The sequence below is a fragment of the Caretta caretta genome, chromosome 2, assembly GCF_965140235.1.
Source record: "Caretta caretta isolate rCarCar2 chromosome 2, rCarCar1.hap1, whole genome shotgun sequence".
Taxonomy (NCBI): domain Eukaryota; kingdom Metazoa; phylum Chordata; order Testudines; family Cheloniidae; genus Caretta; species Caretta caretta.
This window is the reverse complement of record NC_134207.1, coordinates 221,106,945-221,128,486: the sequence shown is the minus strand read 5'-3', so window position 1 is coordinate 221,128,486 and position 21,542 is coordinate 221,106,945. Positions and strand designations below refer to the sequence as shown.

Below are 21,542 nucleotides of genomic sequence, written 5' to 3'. Positions count from 1 at the left end.
TGTGTTGTTCTTTCATTTGAATGCTAGTTTTCTTCATCAGTTTTATTGTGTAATTTTCCTTAAAACAAGATACATTTTTATTCTAAACTTCACCCTGCTTAAAACCAGTCTTACAAGCAAAATAATCAGTTTGTCAGTTAGATCCCTAGAATCTATCAAAGTAGGATTCCCTTCCTTATCCCTGAAATCTTGCTATTTTACAGTCTTATTAATTCAGCAATAAAATAATTCTTTAGTAGAACTGCATACTCAGTCATTATTACACAATTAAAATATAAAGAAGCTTAAAGGCTCAGTATCATCCCATATTCTGCTTTATAGAAGAAAAAATGGTTGTATCCAACAACAGGAATGACCCCTCCCTTTCATAGTATTTTATAAATATTAGAAATAGATTAGACAAGCTTTGATGGAAACAAAGCACTGCATTCTGCAATACAGTGTGTACCTATTGTAATGCTCAGATCATTGTGATGTACAGAGTTTTGTAAAAAAAAAAACCCTCCCATCTAGCCCTCTCATCTCTTCAAAATGCACAGCCTATCTGCTCGAAGGCAATTTTCTCTTCCGTATTTTAAACCTCTATTTATAATTATTGCTCATGTTCTACTTTTGGATCTTCCACTGATTGCTACTGGTAGAGTATTCAAGATAATTTCTTTCCTCTTTCAGGACAGCAGCTTTGACAAGGAATTGCATTTACAGATCTCAAGCCATAGCAAAATGCTGTGTTTGCCAAAATTACTGTTCTGGGAGTTAATTCTGAGCGGTTTAGGGAGTACCCTGTATCTCCCAGCTCCTGAAACCCTCAGTAGGAGTTGCAGGCTGTTTATCACCATTCAGTGATCAATGCCTAGATTCTTTACAAGGGGTGCTTTTGATTGCTGTGCAGCATGTCCTGGCAGCATGCCTCAGCTGCGCTTGTTATTTTGCATTGTCGTACCACCCAAAAGCCCAATTAGTATCAGGACCTCATTGTGCTGTTATGTAAACACATAGGAAGACATGGTCCATTCTTCAATAGCTCAAAAGTCTTTAGATTTTTTTTAAAATCAAACTCCAGTTCAGACCTTTGAATATAGTTCGTAAACTTATCAAATTCAAATTGGATTTACAGTAAATTTGGTAAGTTTCTGTAATAAGTCTCCTTCAAGCTTGAATGTGGAACAATGTATGCGTTCATGGGAAAGCTTCTTTAAATAATCTCACTTGCAAAACCTTGTTTTTAATAGTTTCAAGCCAAGTCAGCACCATTTTATATTTCTGCCTCTAGACCATTAATATTTGAATGTGAAAAAACTCTTATTCTAAACGCATCTTCCTTTGTTAGCACATAAAAATGAAACCCATCTGACTCTTAAATAGCTAATTGAGTATGTCTATAGTCATATAAAAATATTTGGTGGCAGAGTTAGTCACACACATGTCTAGTAGACAAATTGGGTAATAGAGTGATTTGGTATGTAAATATCTACGTTAAAATATTTAAATAGGCCTGACACTTAAAGTAAACTGGGGATAAGATTAATCTATTTAAAAAAAAAAAACCCACCACCTCCTTTTAATAAATGCAAGGACTCAAGTTTAATTTTGGCCCTGAAGTTAAATTTTTTTCAGTTCAGAGTTTTTATTATCAGCTTGTAAGTTAAACAATATTCTTTGCCTACACATTTCACAAAAATCCAGTATTGATGGAAAAATCTCAACACATTATAAGCTTTATAAGACTATTGGTCATAACAAACAAGTTTTGCTCCAATCCTGCAAACACTGCAGGTGCTTAACTTCCCATACACGAATAGTCCTTAAAAAAACAACCAGCTACGCGTCCAGCAACAAACAATGAGGTGGTGAAAGGCTTTGGTTTGTAATACAATGAATGAAAAATAAAGGACAATGGGCATCTGCTACAGCCCACCAGCACTGAAGAAGAGTGAGAAAGTTGTTAAGGAATGCATCTATCAGGTTCCTTGGAAGCACAGGATACTCTACTGATGGGGGATTTTAAACTATCTTGTGTTGGGTAACAAGTATAGGCCAAACATGCATCAAAGTTTTCAAAATTATATAGCAAGCAGGTAATGATCTAAAATGTGAAGTCCCTATTAGAGGAAAACCTGTACTGGATCTACTATTCTTGAGAAGAATGGAGTATATGGGAATCTTGGGAACCAGCTACCTTAGGCTACTTGAATTCTGCACAATAAGGACTGGACTCCGAGAGCATACAGTGCCTAGATATTAGATTTCACACTGCAGATTTTGGAAGTGTAAGAAATCTGGTGAGTAAGGGCCAACTGAGGAAGTATTAAAATCCCCTAGTGTAGAAGGAGGTTGGGGAGTCCAAAAGGATGCATAAATTAGAGCACAAACCATTCTTTCACTGGAGCAAAGGAGGAGAGAAAAAAAGACACAACAAACAGCAGAAAATGAGGCTTCATGAGGAACTGATCAAAGGTCTGAGTAAGTTTGTGGTGTTAATCACTAGAAATGGAAAATGGAGAGGTAAACAGGAATACAGTCTGTAAATGCATGACCTCTTCCCGGGGCCCCCTGGGGGCAGGCCTACAGTGGCTCCTTACCTCAGTTTCCCTCCTGGGTCCCCACTAGCTCCATATCAGCTTATCATTTAGTGCATTAACAAGACGTAGTGCAGATAGTCCATAACAAAAGTCCCCAAACGTAATCCAATTCCCCACCCCCCACTGGTACATGTAGTCTGTAAAACACAGCTTTGTTCTCACTGTACCCTGCTGTCTTCTCTCACACTCGTGTCCCTCTGCCAGGACAGTCACCCCAGCCTTTCCTTGTGGGGTTCACCCCTTTCTTACCTGTGGGATCTCCCACCAACTCTTTGCTAGGAGCATTCTCATCTTTCACTCCCCCAGCTCTCTCACTGCTCCTCAGAGTCCAGCTCTCCAGCAAGGAAACCAGCAGGTAACTCCCCTTTGCTGTTCCCCCTTCCTTCAGCCCTGTCTGGCCCTTGGCTCTAGCTTAAACTACAGTCTAAATAGATAAATACCCAGGGAATAGGGGGAAAGATGCAACAAAAGCAAATAAGACCCATGATTAACAACTCACCTGTAACTACATTTTTTATTAGCTCATCTTGATGCACAACAACACAGCAGTACATAACACAGCTTCCTTTGAAGTTACTTGGCCCTTAATGACTTTTCCTAATTGAGGATTACCCTTTTATTGGAATTTTTCCCCAACTTGCATTTCGGGGGGCGGCTCTTTAAATTTGCTAGAAAGAAGCTGCTGCTCCCCTAGAAGTAGCCATTTTAATTGAATGCATTTGGGTGTGTCTCTCTTTTCTAGCTGGTAAATACTTTTAATTCCTGTTACATTTTCCCCTTCTTATTTTTGAGAAGATATATTCTTGTACTTTTCCAGGAGGCTTCAAGAATATGCTTTCAGAAAATTTCCCTAATTTAATTAGTAATCTAAACATGCCGACTAACAGTTCATTTAATTTGGGGCTATTAGCAGCACGAATGAGTAGAGGAAATGCAAATCTAGAACACTCCTTTTATCTTTTTATAACTAAGGGAAATATTTAGAGAGAGGCAGTCAACTTTTGACTTTAATACCACAGAAAAACAATAGATTTAAATGCTTATGTTCAGTATTATTAAACATGGAGCTCTTGAGAGCTGTGGGTAGGAGAATGGACATAAGGTGGAAGGGCAGTGTTGATACCAATCTAATAGGTAATATTGGCAGTAGAGTGTCTGTGCCCAATCGGGTAAAGAATGTGAGTGAAGCCAAACAGCAAAAATTAAGATGTTTGTACACCAATGCGAGGAGCCTAGGTAACAAAATGGAGGAACTAGAGCTACTGGTGCAGGAAGTAAAACCAGATATTATAGGGATAACAGAAACATGGTGGAATAATAGTCACAACTGGAGTACAGGTATTGAAGGTATGTGCTGTTTAGGAAAGACGGAAATAAAGGCAAAGCGGTGGAGTAGCATTGTATATCAGCGATGAGGTAGACTGTAAAGTGATGGAATGGATAAGACAGAGTCTGTCTGGGCAAAAATCACATTGGGGAAGAAAGCTACTAGAGCCTGCCCTGGGATAGTGCTTGGGGTGTGCTATAGACTGCTGGGATCCGATATGAATAGAGACCTCTTTAATGTTTTTAATGAAGTAAATACTAATGGGAATTGTGTGATCATGGGAGACTTTAACTTCCCAGATATAGATTGGAGGACAAGTGCTAGTAATAATAATAGGGCTCAGATTTTCCTAGATGCGATAGCTGTTAGATTCCTTCACCAAGTAGTTGCTGAACCAACAAGAGGGGATGCCATTTTAGACTTGGTTTTGGTGAGTAGTGAGGACCTCATAGAAGAAATGGTTGTAGGGGACAACCTTGGTTCAAGCGATCATGAGCTAATTCAGTTCAAACTAAATGGAAGGATAAACAAAAATAGATCTGTGACTAGGGCTTTTGATTTCAAAAAGACTAACTTAAAAAAAATTAAGGAAATTAGTTAGGGAAGTGGATTGGACTGAAAAACTTGTGGATCTAAAGGCGGAGGAGGCCTGGAATTACTTTAAGTCAAAGTTGCAGAAACTATCAGAAGCCTGCATCCCAAGAAAGCGGAAAAAATTCATAGGCAGGAGTTGTAGACCAAGCTGGTAGAGTAAGCATCTCAAAGAGGTGATTAAGAAAAAGCAGAAAGCCTACAAGGAGTGGAAGATGGGAAGGATTAGCAAGGAAAGCTACCTTACTGAGGTCAGAACATGTAGGGATAAAGTGAGAAAGGCCAAAAACCATGTAGAGTTGAACCTTGCAAAGGGAATTAAAAGCAATAGTAAAAGGTTCTATAGCCATATAAATAAGAAGAAAACAAAGAAAGAAGAAGTGGAACTGCTTAACACTGAAGATGGAATGGAGGTTAAGGATAATCTAGGCATGGCTCAATATCTAAACAAATACTTTGCCTCATTCTTTAATGAGGCTAATGAGGAGCTTAGGGATAATGGTAGAACGACACATGGGAATGAGGATATGGAGGTAGATATTACTACATCCAAGGTAGAAGTGAAACTTGAACAGCTTAATGGGACTAAATCGGGGGGCCCAGATAATCTTCTTCCAAGAATATTAAAGGAATTGGCACATGAAATTGCAAGCCCATTAGCAAGAAATTTTAATGAATCTGTAAACTCAGGGGTTGTACCATATGACTGGAGAATTGCTAACATAGTTCCTATTTTTAAGAAAGGTAAAAAAAGTGATCCAGGTAACTACAGGCCTGTTAGTTTGACATCTATAGTAGGCAAGGTCTTGGAAAAAATTTTGAAGGATAAAGTAGTTAAGGACATTGAGGTAAATGGTAATTCGGACAAAATACAACATGGGTTTACAAAAGGTGGATCCTGTCAAACCAACCTGATCTCCTTCTTTGAGAAGGTAACAGATTTTTTAGACAAAGGGAACACAGTGGATCTAATTTACCTCGATTTCAGTAAGGCATTTGATATGGTTCCACATAGAGAATTATTAGCTAAATTGGAAAAGATGGGGATCAATATGAAAATTGAAAGGTGGATAAGGAACTGGTTAAAGGGGAGACTACAGCGGGTCACACTGAAAGGTGAACTGTCAGGCTGGAAGGAGGTTACTAGTGGAGTTCCTCAAGGATCGGTTTTGGGACCAATCTTATTTAATCTTTTTATTACTGACCTTGGCACAAAAAGTGGGAATGTGCTAGTAAAGTTTGCGGATGATACAAAGCTGGGAGGTATTGCCAATACAGAGAAAGACAGGATATCATACAGGAAGATCTGGATGACCTTGTAAACTGGAGTAATAGTAATAGGATTAAATTTAATAGTGAAAAGTGCAAGGTCATGCATTTAGGGATTAATAACAAGAATTTTTGTTATAAACTGGGGACGCGTCAGTTGGAAGTAACAGAGAAGGAGAAGGACCTCGGAGTATTGGTTGCTCACAGGTTGCTCACAGGATGACTATGAGCTGGCTGTGAAAAAAGCTAATGCGGTCTTGGGAGGCATCAGGTGAGGTATTTCCAGTAGAGATAAGGAAGTGTTAGTACCGTTATACAAGGCACTGGTGAGACCTCATCTGGAATACTGTGTGCAGTTCTGGTCTCCCATGTTTAAGAAGGATGAATTCAAACTGGAACAGGTACAGAGAAGGGCTACTAGGATGATCCGAGGAATGGAAAACCTGTCTTATGAAAGGAGACTCAAAGAGCTTGGCTTGTTTAGCCTAACTAAAAGAAGGCTGAGAGGAGATATGATTGCTCTCTAAAAATATATCAGAGGGATAAATACCACGGAGGGAGAAGAATTATTGAAGCTCAGTACCAATGTGGACACAAGAACAAATAAATATAAACTAGCCATCAGGAAGTTTTGATTTGAAATTAAACTAAAGTCTCTAACCATCAGAGGAGTGAAGTTCTGGAACAGCCTTCCAAGGGAAGTAGTGGGGGCAAAAGACATATCTGGCTTCAAGACTAAGCTTGATAAATTTATGGAGGAGATGATATGATGGGATAGCCTAATTTTGGCAATTAATTGATCTTCGACTATTAGCAGTAGATATGGTCAATGGCCTGTGATGGGATGTTAGATGGGGTGGGATCTGAGTTACTACAGAGAATTCTTTCCTGGGTATCTGGTTGGTGAGTCTTGCCCACATGCTCAGGTTTAGCTGATCGCCATATTTGTGTTCGGGAAGGAATTTTCCTCCAGGGCAGATTGGAAGAGGCCCTGGAGGTTTTTCGTCTTCTCTGCAGCATGGGGCACGGGTCACTTGCTGGATGATTCTCTGCACTTGAAGTCTTTAAACCAGAATTTGAGGACTTCAATAACTTAGACATAAGTTAGGGGTTTGTTACAGGAGTTGGTGGGTGAGATTCTGTGGCCTGTATTGTGCAGGAGGTCAGACTAGATGATCATAATGGTCCCTTCTGACCTTAAAATCTATGATTCCATGATTCATTATATATTTGTGCCTTGTACAGGGCTGGTGCTTAAACACAAATCATTATTCATTAAGTAGCTAGAGTCTTCTAAGCATTGTACAAGAACATCTATTTGTTATTATGATACTGGCCTGAACCAAAACTCTGTTTCTAAGCACCCCCAAACTTTGGGAACGTTAATGAACTGAATGGCTTGGCTCTTATCAATTTAAAAGTACACATCAGAGGCGAACAAGGATGCAGTTATTTTTGAACAGGATGCAGTTCCCAAGGATTCTTGCATCAATAGCACTGGGCTCTTGTACCATTTTTAAACAAAGCCTGTAATGTTATCTGTTAAAAAACATTATGTTTTCTATCATAATTATTTGTATTACAGTAGTGCCCAGAAGTTCCAGTCAGATTCGGGACCCATTGGGCTAGGTGCTGACAATCCCTGCTCGGCAGAGTTTACAATCTAGAATAAATCAAGATGCAGAAAGGGAGTGTAAACAAACAAAGGCAGGGTGTTATGAAGGGAAGTTGATGGTAGCAGCAACGTGGTGTAGGTGATTTAAAAATGCATAAATAAACTATAGAATAAGAACCATAACCCCTGATGGCTACTTGCCTAGTTATTATGAGTTGGCAATTTACTCTAGGCAACATGGTAGGAGCGGTTGTGAAAGAAGAATGAAAAGGAAGACAGGGTAGTGGCTGTGCAGTGAGGATTTTCAATATGTAAAGGGTGGCATGGAAAGAAGCTTGAAGGTCCTCGTGGGAGAGAAGAGGCCAAATCAGTGATCAAGCCTGGCATTGTTGACACAATCAGAAATTGGGCTTGGAAGATGATCTTTACAGGAGTGTTTAGAATGGAACTTTTGGGTGAGGTGGGACAAGAAAGGCCGTAGAGAATAAGGTTGTAGGCACCCAGATGAGAGAAAGGACCTGGATGAGAGTTTTAACACTGTGGATAGAGAGAAAAGGCATGATCTTGGAAACACTGAGAAGAAGAAACAAGATTTTGATATGGCCTGGTTGCATGGGGATTTAGTGAGGGTTCCGTCAGAAAAGTGGCCCCTAGGTTACAGGCCAGTGACTGAGGATGATGATGATAGTTACTATTGGCAGGAAAAGGGAGGACTTGGGGGTAAACTGAGGGGTTCAGTTTTGCTGTATTTAAGCTAACAGCGAGAGATCCGCAAACAAGTGTCAGACAGACTGGCTGAGATGTGGGATTGGATGCAGGGTGAAAGGTCAAGGGTGGAGAGGTCACAGGGTGAGCTGGCCCTTTAAGAGCTGGGGCTCAGTTGCACCTGTGACTGACCCAACTCACCTCCCCAGGTGGAGAAAAGCAGTCATTTGAGGAGGGGTCAGGTGACTAAAAGCTGGGCCTGCTGGAAGATAGAAGGGCAAACCTGACAGCAGAGAAGAATTGATTCTAGCTGGAGAGCCAAGAAGAGAGGGGCTTTAGGTGTCAGTTCTCTATAAAGAGTGGGAGGAAGTGGGGAAGCCTGGTAGGAGGGCCTAGGAAGGAGAAACAGGGCAGGTTGAGGCTATGTGGAGCAAGCAACACAACTCTTTAGGGTCCCAGGGCTAGGAATCCACAGAAGGGTGTGGGTTCCCCCTGTACTGCCACCTCCCAAAGTGAAGCAATGACCCGTTATAATAAGGGGAGAAGTGAGACGCTGATAAGAGCCCAGAAGCAGGGCCAAATGTATGGCTGAATAGGACAGAACTTTTGGGAAGTGAGGGCTGTGCCCAGCCTAAGAGTGGGGCTGAAGACTCTTTTGGTTTTGTGCTTGTTTGTACCTTGGAAGGGATTGGACTTCTGCCTTAGAGAGAGGGCCAAATCACCTCAGTGACCTGACCATGCCGAGGGCTGAGAGAACCAATGTGTGTGAGGGGGAAACTGAGGCAGTAACAAGCCTGGAGCCAGATCACGTAGCTGTGTGATGTTACAGAGTGCAAGCATATAGATCATCTAGAAAGAGGGTGTAGATGGAAAGGGGTGTGTGTGTGTGTCAAAGACCGAGTTCTGTGAGACCCTGACAGGAAGCGGGATATGGAAGGTAGAGGACCGATCAAACAAGACAGTGAGGGAACGATCAGAAAAGTATTTGAACTGCTAAGAGAAAACTGATAACTATGCTTCTACTTCGGGCAGTGAGAAAGACTTGAAAATTGTGTGTTGGAAGGGGGAGGGCTTGAGTTAGGAAGATGTCTTAAGTTCTGTGCCATGGAAGCCAGAATTTGTGTTGACTTTTGTCTCTTTCATAATTATAAAATCTGCCACCTCTGTACATTATCAATATCATATCTTTGCACTGATTATTTTAAATTTACGTAGTCCATGGTATGTCATTATGCCATTTGTGAATGGAAGCACAAATCAGCTGGCTCTAATTCACATTCATAATATTCAATTTCACAAGCAATTGCTACCTGCAGCGATTGCTTAAAACCTCAAAATATATGCTGTAATTGAATGTTCTAGCAGAATTTATATAGAAAAACATACCTTTTCCCTAGTTGAGGCAACAGATAAAAACAGATATAATGGTTAGGTATAATAATTTGGAGGCATTTCAATTGCTTTTACGGTATAATTGCAAAGTAAAATAATACAAATCTAAGAAAAGCTAAAACATTAGAATGTGAGTTCTTTACATCTTGGATAAAATAATTCAGGGAATTTACATCAAAAACAATGTTTTTACTTGCATATACTTATATTTATCTGTTTAGAAAACAATTATTTATTTACTTCAAACCTTTCTTGTTTTTCCTTTGTAAACAAGTTGCTTTCTAAGACCCCCCTCTCATGATTATTAAACCATAGACAATAGAATTATGTATAAATCTGAGTAATTCCCTTGATCTACAAGAAATGGTATTTAGCTGCACATTTACTGAGGCTGTCAGAGGCAGAATAACAGATCAAGGTTCTCATCTAAAGAGTGTTGAAATGACAGATCCCTCAGAGATGTGACAAACTCTCCCACTCAATGTGCCCAAAATACAAATTTGGCAGGTAAGTAAAGTCTAAATGTCGTAATGCTGAAAAGTAACTGTAATATCTGTTGTGGTCAGGGGGCTGTTTTGTGGACCCTTCCAGGGGTAATATACTTGAAGGGCTGAGCTCTGTTAAATATTTACTGTCTTTTCATGCCACAGTGCTAGATTCATAGTGTTGGCTTCTGGAGCAAGCTTCTAAAAAAGCTTTGTTTTTATGTACATTATATGAAGGAGCTATTAAATATTGCAAAAGAAATAATGGGTGCAGTACTAGATTGAAAACAGCATCAATTAGAAATGGTCAACGTTTTTTTCATTTAAACATTTTTTGATTAAAAATGGCTTTTTGACTAAAATATTTGTGAATGTTTTTTCTCCAGGCTTCCTTTCGCTTTTTTCCCCTTTCTCTCCTTTCAGGTGGAAAAAAATGAGGAAAGGGTCAGGGAATGAATATGTTTCAGTGTGAAACTCAAAAATTATTTGTCTCTTTGAGCATTTGTCCACATGAATCCAACTGTAGGTGTGTGCATCCCAGATGTGTGAACTTGGAGTCTTTTAGCCAGCAGTGCCCACTGCTGGGGCTATGCATGAACTCTGCATGCCCCCCTTTCCTGAAGGCACAAAGGATGTAGCAGCCCCAACTGCCACTCAGATCCTTCTCACTGCCTGCGGCAGTGAGACAGAGCTACAGTATCCAGCTGCTTCCCTGTAGTTTTTTTAGGGCTCTTCTATACTGTCCCAAAGTCCAGATTACGGGGATTGAAATAGCAGTGTGCACCAAAGTGCTGCATTGTAACTGCCATGATGTGGACGCTGCAGGCATAGTCCTCTTCAAACAAGAACCTTTTAGTTTGCTCCTGCTGTGTCCACACAGGGAAATCACAGCACAGTACTTCAGTGTGTGCTGCTGTTCACACCCCTGTAATCTGACCTGAATTAGATAGTTTTAGGACAGTTAATTCGTCAGTGTTACTGTTTGTGTAGCTATAAATAGAGGTGGTTGGAAATTTTCCAGTGGTACTTAGTTTCACTGGAAAATACTCGTTCATCAGAAAATGGCTGGTTTCCTAACAGGCTGCTTGCAATCATGGGTTCTGGGATCCACAGCTCCAGGGCAGCCTGCCATGCGGATTGTCCCAGGCCAGGGACCCCAAAACTGCCAGACTCCCTGCTGCAGAGCATGAAGCCTACCAGCCCTGATAACCATGGCCAGTCACCCCAGCTGAGAATGGTGCATTCTTTGTCAAATCAACCTGGTAACCCTTCATTTGCTAGGGCAGGGAACAATTTGGTGAATTGCCTTAGCAGGAAGGGCTGTAAATAACTTGGGAAGGGAAGTAAATAACTTGGTTCTAGGTCAAGTATTCCAGAGATGTGGGGCTGGGGTTCCCTCTGTAGACCTATTTGCTACCAATATTAGCAAGAGGTGTTCCATATTTTGGTCCTAGGGAGGAGTGAATCCAGACACTCTAATGGATATGTTTCTGATTCATGGGGGAAAAAGCTGCCATATGTCTTCTCCCCCTGCCCTTATTCCACTAACTCCTAGCATTGTCAGGAAGGTTAGTCAGGATAAGGTCTGGGTAATAACAATAGCTCCAGCCTGGTCACATCAGTTTTGGTTCTTATTCATTTATCAATCTGCCCACCTTTTCCACTTCAAACCTTCCAGACAACATTTCACAGAACCAAGATCTAGTACTTCATCCAAACTCAATATTTCTACATCTGAGAATGTGGAGATCAGCTGATTAATCTTTGTTGACAGAAGCTGTACGGCAGCAGGTCAAGAAGTTTGGATTCAGAGCAGAAATGCCTCTAAAGGACTGACACATAAAACTAAATGGAAGCACTTCAACCCTTAGAGCCTTCTATCTCAATTTTTCTTGGACTACTTATTGTCTGTGACACATGCAATCAGTTCTATTAGAGTGCATTTGGTTGCTATCTCTGGTGCATCATCTGTAAGTGAAGGGTCATTTGTTTATTCCCCACTCCATTGTATCCAGATTTCAAAAGTATGACTCATATATTTCCAGCTGTTAGAGCCTTTCCTACCAGTGAGTTGACTGCAATGCTTCTGTCCTTCATGGTCCATCCTTTTGAACCTGTCATCCTGTTAATTATATCCTCTATCGAAACAGCATTTTTAGTGGCTATCATTTCAACTTGAAGAGTGAGATACAGGCTTTGATGGTGGGCCCTCCATAGCTGTATTTCGTAAGGACAGAGTCACTTGCAGGCTGCACCTGAAATTTTTAAGTTTTTGGATTTTAATTTAAACTAATTCATATGTTTGAGGGTTTTTTTCTGCTCCCAAGTCTCAAGGCTCTCCGATGGAGATTCAACTTCATAGACTTGAAGTTCTTAGAGCCCTGCGCTTTTACCTTTCTAGGCCAAAACATATCAGAAAAGTCTCCCAAGCTTATCATAGCTGGTGAAAAATCCAAGGGACAGGCTCTTGAAGTAGGTTTCAGATTCTATTAAGGTCTCTAATGTATTGAACAAACCACTCTGTCCCTCTCAAGTTAAGGCATACTCTTCTAGGACTCAGGCAACATCTGTACCTTGTTTTAGGCAAATCCCAGTTTCTGAGATTTGTAGGGCAGCCACTTTGAGTTCTGCTTAGACATTTACCAATCACTACTCCATTCTAGATCAGATGCCCTATTTGGCAGGGATTTCTTACCGTTATTTAGACAGGACTTCCATCACTCACCTCCTTGCGAGGTAACTGTTAGTCAATCACCTACAGTTGGATCCATCTGGAAAAATGCTCCAAGAAGAGAGACAGGATACTTACCTTATAGTAACTGGAGTTCAAGATGCCTTTGTCCACACACATCCCACAACCCATCCTCCTTCCCCAAGGATTTGGGGAGAAGGAGCCCCTTTATACCTGGATGTCTGTGTGAACGAAGGAACTGAGTGCCGGGTTGGGGTGGCTAAAGGCCTTTGTGGAGCCCCAATGGATGCTGCTGGTTAAAAGATTCCAGGCTTGCACATATGGGTTACACACACCTACAGTGAGATCTGTGGGGACAAATGCATCTCCAACTCCAGAGACCGTATGGCAAGTAACCTCTTTTTCATTGAATTTAAAGTCCAAAAAGTTCTGCAAAAAATTTCAAACAAAAGTTAGGAAGTGTCTTATATTTTTTGTGGAAAAAAATCAAAACGTTTTTAATCATCCGTATTGTCAATTATTTGAGCATTTTCAAATTGAAGTTCCACTATAGTGTTGCTTAGGTGTTTTCATATAAAGGTTTTCCTGGGTTGGAAAGTGAAAATATTTCTACAATTAAATGTATCCATCCAGAGTGGGGGTGCAGAGTGAGGGCAGCCAGCTTCAGCAGTGTTACTGAGTGTTACTGAGCATGCTCAGTACAAGCCAAGCACATGACTCAGCATTCCCCCCCACCACCACCCATGTGTCACCTCTGTATCCATCTACAGTAGTTAAAAGAAGGTATCATGGGCTCGATCCAAAAACTGCTGGAGTTGATGGAAAAGATCTCATTGACTTCAGTGGGCTTTGGGTCAGGACTTAGGTATTAATAGATGTGCAGTTTCAAGCCTTTGTAATTGGGACTGAATATGGCTATTGTATACAACTAAAAGGGCATGGTTTGTTTTTTTCATCCTCAGTGGAACTTAATTTTATTTGAGTGTTTCTGTCACCACCACCACTGTCATGTGAAAAGCCATATGTAGGTGTGCACTGTTCCAGTATGCAGGTGTGCACTGAAACCGGTATTGGAGAACCTATAATTCAGCTTCTAAGCGACTGAGGATTACAGTTTGATTTCCTTGCCTTCAATATTACAGGTTGCTGGTGAATGTCAGGCATTTCAACAAGCCCATTGAAATGCAGAGGATGTGGAGGAGATACCCCATCAGAGCTATTCTTTTCAGGTGACAAATCTGAAATACCGTCCCATGATGTGTCAAAAGAAGAAGTTTCTGAACAAACTGCTAAATTAAACAGTAATTCTACATATATATAGAATTCAGAAAATTCTTTCCTGGGTATCTGGCTGGTGAATCTTGCCCATATGCTCAGGGTTTAGCTGATCACCATATTTGGGGTCGGGAAGGAATTTTCCTCCAGGGCAGATTGGAAGAGGCCCTGGAGGTTTTTCACCTTCCTCTGTAGCATGGGGCACGGGTCACTTGCTGGAGGATTCTCTGCTCCTTGAAGTCTTTAAACCATGATTTGAGGACTTCAATAGCTCAGACATAGGTGAGAGGTTTTTCGCAGGAGTGGGTGGGTGAGATTCTGTGGCCTGCGTTGTGCAGGAGGTCGGACTAGATGATCATAACGGTCCCTTCTGACTTTAGTATCTATGAATAAGTCACCCAGACCAGATGGTATTCACCCAAGAGTTCTGAAGGAACTCAAATATGAAATTGAAGAACTACTAACTGGGGTTATGTAACCTATCACTGAAACAAGCTTCTGTACCAGATGAGTGGAAGGTAGCCAATGTAACACTGATTTTTTAACAAGATCTCCAGACGTTATCCTGGCAATTACAGGCCGGTAAGCCTAACTTCAGTACTGAGCAAATTGGCAGAAACCATAGTAAAGAACAGAATGATCATACACACATATGAATATGATTTATAGGGGAATAGTCAGCATGCCTTTTGTAAAAGAAAGTCATGCCTCATCAGTCTATTAGAATTCTCTGAGGCTGTCAACAAGTTTGTGGATAAGGGTGATCCAGTCGATAAAGTGTTATTTGATTTTCAGAAAGTCTTTGACAAGGTCTCTCACCAAAGGTCCCACTTAAGGAAACTAAGTAGCCATGGGATAAAAAGGAAGGTCATCTGATAGATCAGTGACTGATTACAAGATAGGAATAAACAAAGGTAGGAATAAATGGTAAGTTTTCACAATGGAGAGGTGTAAATAACTGAGTCCCTCCAGGACCTATACTGTTCAATATATTCATTAATAATCTGGAAAAGGGAGTGAACAGTTAGGTGGCAAAGTTTGCAGATAATACAGAAATACTCAAGGCAGCTAACTGTGAAGAATTACAAAGTGATTTCACAAAACTGGGTGACTGGACAACAAAATGACAGACAAAATTCAACATTGATAAGTGCAAAGAAATACACATTAGAAAGAAAATAATCCTAACTTCACGTATAATGATGGGTTCTAAATTAGCTGCTACCACTCAAGGAAGAGATTTTTGGAGACATCATGCATAGTTCTCTGAAAATTTCAGCATTGGTCAAAAAGGCTAATAATGTTAGGAACTATTAGGAAAGGGATACATAATGAGACAGAAGATATAATGCCCTTATATAAACCCATGGTGTGCTGACACCTTGAATAATGTGTCCAGTTCTGGATGCTCCATCTTAAAAATGTTATAGGGAAATGAGAAGAGCAATAAAGATGATCGAGGATGTGGAACAACTTACATATGGGGAGAGACTAAAAAGATTAGGACTGTTCATCTTAAAGAAAAGAGATGATTAAGGAGGGATATGATAGAGGTCTATAGAATCATGAATGGTGTGGAAAAAGTGAATAGAGAAGTGTTATTTACTATCTCATAATTAGGGCTGTTGATTAATCGCAGTTAATTCATGTGATTAACTTAAAAAAATTAATTGTGATCAATCACAGTTTTAATTGCCCTGTTAAGCAATAGAATACCAATTGAAATTTATTAAATATTTTTGGATGTTTTTCTACATTTTCAAATATATTGATTTCAGTTACAACACAGAATACAAAGTGTACAGTGCTCACTTTATATTTATTTTAGATTACAAATATTTGCACTCTAAAAAAACAAAAGAAACAGTATTTTCATTTCACCTAATATAAGTACTGTAGTGGAATCTCTTTATCATAAAAGTGCAACTTACAAATGTAGATTTTTTGTTACATAACTGCACTAAAAAAAACGTAAAACTTTACAGCCTGGAAGTCCACTCAGTCCTACTTCTTGTTCAGCCAATTGCTCAGACAAATAAGTTTCTTAACATTTGCAGGAGATAATGCTGCCCGCTTCTTGTTTACAATATCACCTGAAAGTGAGAACAGGTGTTCGCATGGCACTGTTGTAGTAGGTGTTGCAAGATATTTGTGCTAGATGCACTAAAGATTCATATGTCCCTTCATGCTTCAACCACCATTCCAGAGGACATACATCCATGCTGATAATGGGCTCTGCTTGATAACCATGCAAAGCAGTGCAGACTGATACATGTGCATACTCATCATCTGAGTCAGATGCCACCAGCAGAAGATTGATTTTCTTTTTTGGTGGTTCAGGTTCTGTAGTTTCCGCATTGAAGTGTTGCTATTTTAAGACTTCTGAAAGCATGCTCCACACCTCGTCCCTCCCAGATTTTGGATGGCACTTCAGATTCTTAAACCTTGGGTTGAATGCTGTAGCTATTTTTAGAAATCTCACATTGGTACCTTCTTTGCGTGTTGTCAAATCTGCTGTGAAAGTGTTCTTAAAGCGAACATGTGCGGGGTCATCATCGGAGACTGCTATAACATGAAATATATGGCAGAATGTGGGTAAAACAGAACAGGAGACATAGAATTCTCCTCCAAGGACTTCAGTCACATACTTAATTATTTTTTTGATGAGCATCATCTGCATGGAAGCATGTCCTCTGGAATGGTGATGGAAGCGTGAAGGGGCATATGAATATTTAGCATATCTGGCATGTAAATACCTTGCAATGTTGGCTACAAAAATGCCATGCGAATGCCTGTTCTCACTTTCAGATGACATTGTAAATAAGTGGGCAGCATTATCTCCTGCAAATGTTAACAAACTTGTTTGTCTGAGCAATTGGCTGAACAAGAAGTAGGACTGAGTGGACTTGTAGGCTGTAAAGTTTTACATTGTTTTGTTTTTTGAGTGCAGTTATGTAACACAAAAATTCTACATTTGTAAATTGCACTTTTATAACAAAGAGATTAAACTACAGTACTTAGGTGAATTGAAAAATATGATTACTTTTGTTTTTTACAGTGCAAATATTTGTAATCAAAAATAAATATAAAGTGAGCACTGTACACTTTGTATTCTGTGTTGTAAGTAAAATCAATATATATGAAAATGTAGACAATATCCAAAACTATTTAAATAAATGGTATTCTATTATTAACAGTGTGATTAATCATGATTAATTTTTTTAACCACACGATTAATTTTTTTAACCGCTTGACAGTCCTACTCATAATACAGAAACAGGGGTCACCCAATGAAATCAATAGACAGAGGGTTGAATACAAACAAGAGGAATTACTTTTTCATACAATGCACAATAAATCTGTGCAACTCATTGCCCTAGGATGTTGTGATGACCAAAAATATAACTGGGTTCAAAAAAGAACTAGATAAGTTCATGGAGGATGCCTCTGTGGTTTCCGGCCAATGGGAGTTGCAGGGGTGGTACCTGCGGGCAGAGGCAGTATGCAGAACCATCTCGCTGTGCCTCCACCTAAGAAGAGCAGGGAGAGGTTGCCACTTGCACGGAGCCGCCTGGGGTGAGTGCCCCTGGATCCAGCACCCCGAGTCCCCGCTTGCATCCCAACTCCCTACCCTGAGCCATCCTCCCGCACCCAAACTCTCTCCTAGAGCCTGCACCCCCTCCCATACCCCAGCCCCACACCTCCTCCCACATTCCGAACCCCTCATGGCCATTCCTCCACCTAGGAGCAGCAGGGACATGTCGCCACTACCGAGTAGCTATGAGGAGCCAGGTTGGAAGCCTGCTGGCCCCGCACCAACCGGACTATAAACCGGACTTTCTATGAAGATTAGAAATGCCAGTTTATAGAGCTTTCCGTCTGGTATAGAGCCAGATAACAGCTTTTACTGTACTTATTTTTGCATATTAGTTGATGATTTACCACAGTGAATTTCCGCTTCTGCAGTTCAGAAATTAGCACTCAGGGCCTTAGAAATAAATCTTTTATTTCATAAAATGACCTTCATTGTTCAGCATTTTTCAGCTTGTTATGGAAATGCTGTAAAACACAGAAACAAGTCTGTGGTTTTATCTGTAATGACTTTAAGGTACGGTCAATTGGGAAACTCTATTTGAAACATACAACTCCTGGCAAAGGTGAGCCCTCTCTTTGATTATCTTTTGATATGTTGACCTTAACAAAATGAACTGAAACCTCCAAGTGCTGTTAAGAAAGCTAACGACTCCATTTACTGGCTTTCAACAGGCGAAGAGTCCTGTTTTGACTGGTGAAATAGCAAAATTTTAGCTTGTTACTAAGTGGTTTCTTTGAAAGCATATTTTAGCATATAAAATGAAATGGACCAAATTCACCTCATGTGTAACTCCACTGGAGTTACATCAAAGGCCAGATTTTATTTGGTTTACGCTGATGGACCTGAGGCACAAAGCCCACCCTGTAGAAAGCCCACCTAGGAAGAGTTTGCAGCTGCAGCAGAAAGTAACCACAGTCTGCCCTGGGCGGGAGTTCGGTCCAAAAAAGAGGATGATGCTAACTGGGAAGGGGTTGTGGCCAGGCTGGGTGATGCAATGATTCAGTAGAGCCCTCCAGCAACCTCTGCCAATGGGCCTCCTATTAAGCCCTGGCTGCAAACTAATTCAGCTTCCCACATCCCTTATTCTCCTACTGGAGAAGCCATCCATTGTGGTAAATCACCCAGATTAGCTGCTGGAAGGGCACCTTCAGTGGCTCTTTGGATATGGCCTAATGTGTTTAAATGAATCTATCAAAAACTTGGGAAAATATCCTGCTTTGTTTTTCTTTGTTTTAAACATTTTTATTGTTTTTATATGAAATATAAGAACATAATAGAACAAAACATACATAAATACATATACAAGATGGAAATAGTGTATAAATAACACAGTTCAATGTTCATTTTTTGCAAAACCTGAAAGCAAAACTAACAAAACCTGAACCCGTAAAGGTCATGCAGGGCATTGATTATTAAAACAACAAAATAAGTGCAAACATAGTCTGGGGACTAATATATACTAAATTGCAAAGGTATGCAATAGTATCACGTGTGACCAGACGTCCTTGTATTTTTTCCAAACATTTCTGAGGCATTTTCGCCCGTTAATGCATCAGTAGAGAGCTAACTCAGCCAGTCTGTGAATGAGGGAGGACTTGTTGATTTCCGTTTTCTCAAAATGATTTGTTTGCTCACTAGAATAGTTACTGGAATCCATTTCTTAATGATAAATGTTAAGCCCAAGTCATCCAGCACCTCTAAAATACACTAGCTTAGAGAAGGAAAAAGAGTTAAACTAAAGGTTTTTTAGAGAGCACTGACTATAGTATTTCAGAATACATCAATATCCCACTTTTCAAAGTCCCACATAGAGTTTGTTTGAGAGGTTGCTTTTGTGCATAACATTGAAATTTTGTAATACCACACTCGTCGTTACAAGATGCAGAGCGGTTCAAGAATGGCTGAGACCTGATTGTGACAAAATACCTGTAGTTCCCGTCAGTGTTAGGGTCATACCTGTGGTTTTAACTCATGTAAGCAGGGTCTGAATGAATGCTTCCCTGACAGCTACCAGCAGGGGAAGAGACTTTGGGTGTGTCTATGTACATACAGTTTGCTCCTGCTCTGTTTATATATTCATCAGATACAGCAGTGTCAAAGTGATCAGCAGAAGGCGACTGAGTCAGCTGGTGAACAAGTGGCTGGTGCGGCAGAAAGGTGCAATGAGTGGCCAGCCGGGCGGCTGGTGTGGCGAGCAGGTGGCTGGTGGAAGCAGCGAACAGGCAGCTGGCAGGAGTGGCCGGTCAGCGGCCAGCAGGGTGGCTGGCAGAGATGGGTAGCGAGCGAGTGCCTGAGCAGTGAAGTGAGTAAAGTACCTCTTTACCCCACTGTGGGGGGGAGGTGAACTCTTCAGATGCACCTCTGAACTCTGGGTCTGCATTGATCAAGGACAGCAACTGTGAGTGGGGTTCAGAGAAGGGTCGGGCATGTGAAAGGGACTTTTGGGTTGCTGGACTTAAGAACCTGAGCGGAAAAGGACACTGCCCATCCTACTTGGGAGTGGGTCTTTTACTCATGGTTTGTTTATGAACCCTGTTTGCAGTGTTTTCCCAAATTAACACCCAGTTACTTTCCTCCTTTTATTAAAAGTTTATCTTCTACACTCAGACTCTGTGCTTGGGAGTTGGGAAGTATTGCCTCTCAGAGGCGCCCACAGGTGGTGTGTAAATTTCCCTGTTTATTGGGTGGGAGCTCAAGCTGGTTCTGTGTTGTATCAATGGAAAGGAACCCCTAGATATTGAATCCGTCCCTGGTTGCTGCTGGCTCCACCTGGCAGAAGGGTTACACTCACGTGAATAGTTCCACTGATTTAATAGGGTCACTGAAGCTACTCACATAAATAAGGGTTACTGGAGCTACTAGCATTCATAAGGGCTGCTGGATCTCATCCAAAGTGTTGTGAGAATGGCAAAAAATATGTTGAAGCATATTGAGGTATTTCCATTTATTAAAGTTTATATGAAAAGCAAGGACAAATGAAGGGAGGTGTAATGTAGATTCAAAGACACCTTTTAGAGATGTGACAAGAAATGTGGTGGGGGATAGGCAGGTGAGTTCAGAGGTTCTGCCGAGTATGAGTGAAGAAATTGATACAGGAGACTAAGTATGGATTTGTTCAAGATGTATAGAGTGGATAGGGTTGCATCCACAGAGCGTTGGAGTGCCTTCTCTCATTATATAATCTTTTAGGTAGACAGAGTACTAACCCTCTGGGTTTGAGAATGTCAGGGCTTGTTGTACAGGTATTTTTCAAGTTAAGCATTAAAGATTTATCTGGATGGCTTCCTGAAAAAAATATTGCCATTTTCCCAGCAGATAACTCTGCAGATCGAAGCCATGAAACTTCACCCTTAAACAATTGTACAGATTTTCATGAAAAGCATTTTTAAAAAGTCTCATTTCTCCATGTGACTGTACACAGCTGAGCTGATGACTTTGCACACCTCTGTGCAAGCACTCCATGCCATGAGTAGGCTTTAGGGTTGCTAAGCAAAGAACGTACCTACTCACTGCATGTACTGTGTCTGGGCTTTATTATAACGGTGCATGTCCAGAGTGAGCCACACTTCTGCATGTGCCATTTCACCTACAGGTACCCAGATATTCTGGGCACTAAAACACTTCCACAAAGTTGGTGTTTCTGGGAGTGACAGTTCAGCAACATGTGCAGGATGTTGCTTCAGAGGTTAAGTAGAGGTACTTAGAATAAACTATCCAGACTGCCTATCGGTTGCAATGTGCAATGGTGGAATGGTGCAATGTGCAATGGTGGGAATTCCGTTAGCTTTTCAAAAGGGTCAAAAGCCTGCCGACTGCTGTAGACATGGAGGTGCTGTTATGGCCTGCCCCCTTCCTGCTTCCTTTGGGTAGCAAGTGTCCAAGGAAAGAAGATGGTGAGGGAAGGAACCTTTTTAAGTGCTGTCTGGCCCCTATATATCTTACAAATCTGGGAACAATCCAAGCCCTTAATTTTTGTTATACTTACTGTTATATAGCTGGATCTAGCCATTAAAT

The 21,542-nt window shown here is 40.7% G+C and overlaps 1 long non-coding RNA gene across 1 annotated transcript; it reads left to right on the top strand.

Annotated features, from left to right (window-relative positions):
• Nucleotides 1-9,894: 9,894 nt before the first annotated feature.
• Nucleotides 9,895-20,072, top strand: LOC142070872 (uncharacterized). The gene is made up of 3 exons (XR_012666789.1): nucleotides 9,895-9,988; nucleotides 13,801-13,887; nucleotides 19,612-20,072. It is a non-coding gene; the product is annotated as an uncharacterized LOC142070872 (long non-coding RNA).
• The last annotated feature ends 1,470 nt before the right edge of the window (nucleotides 20,073-21,542 follow it).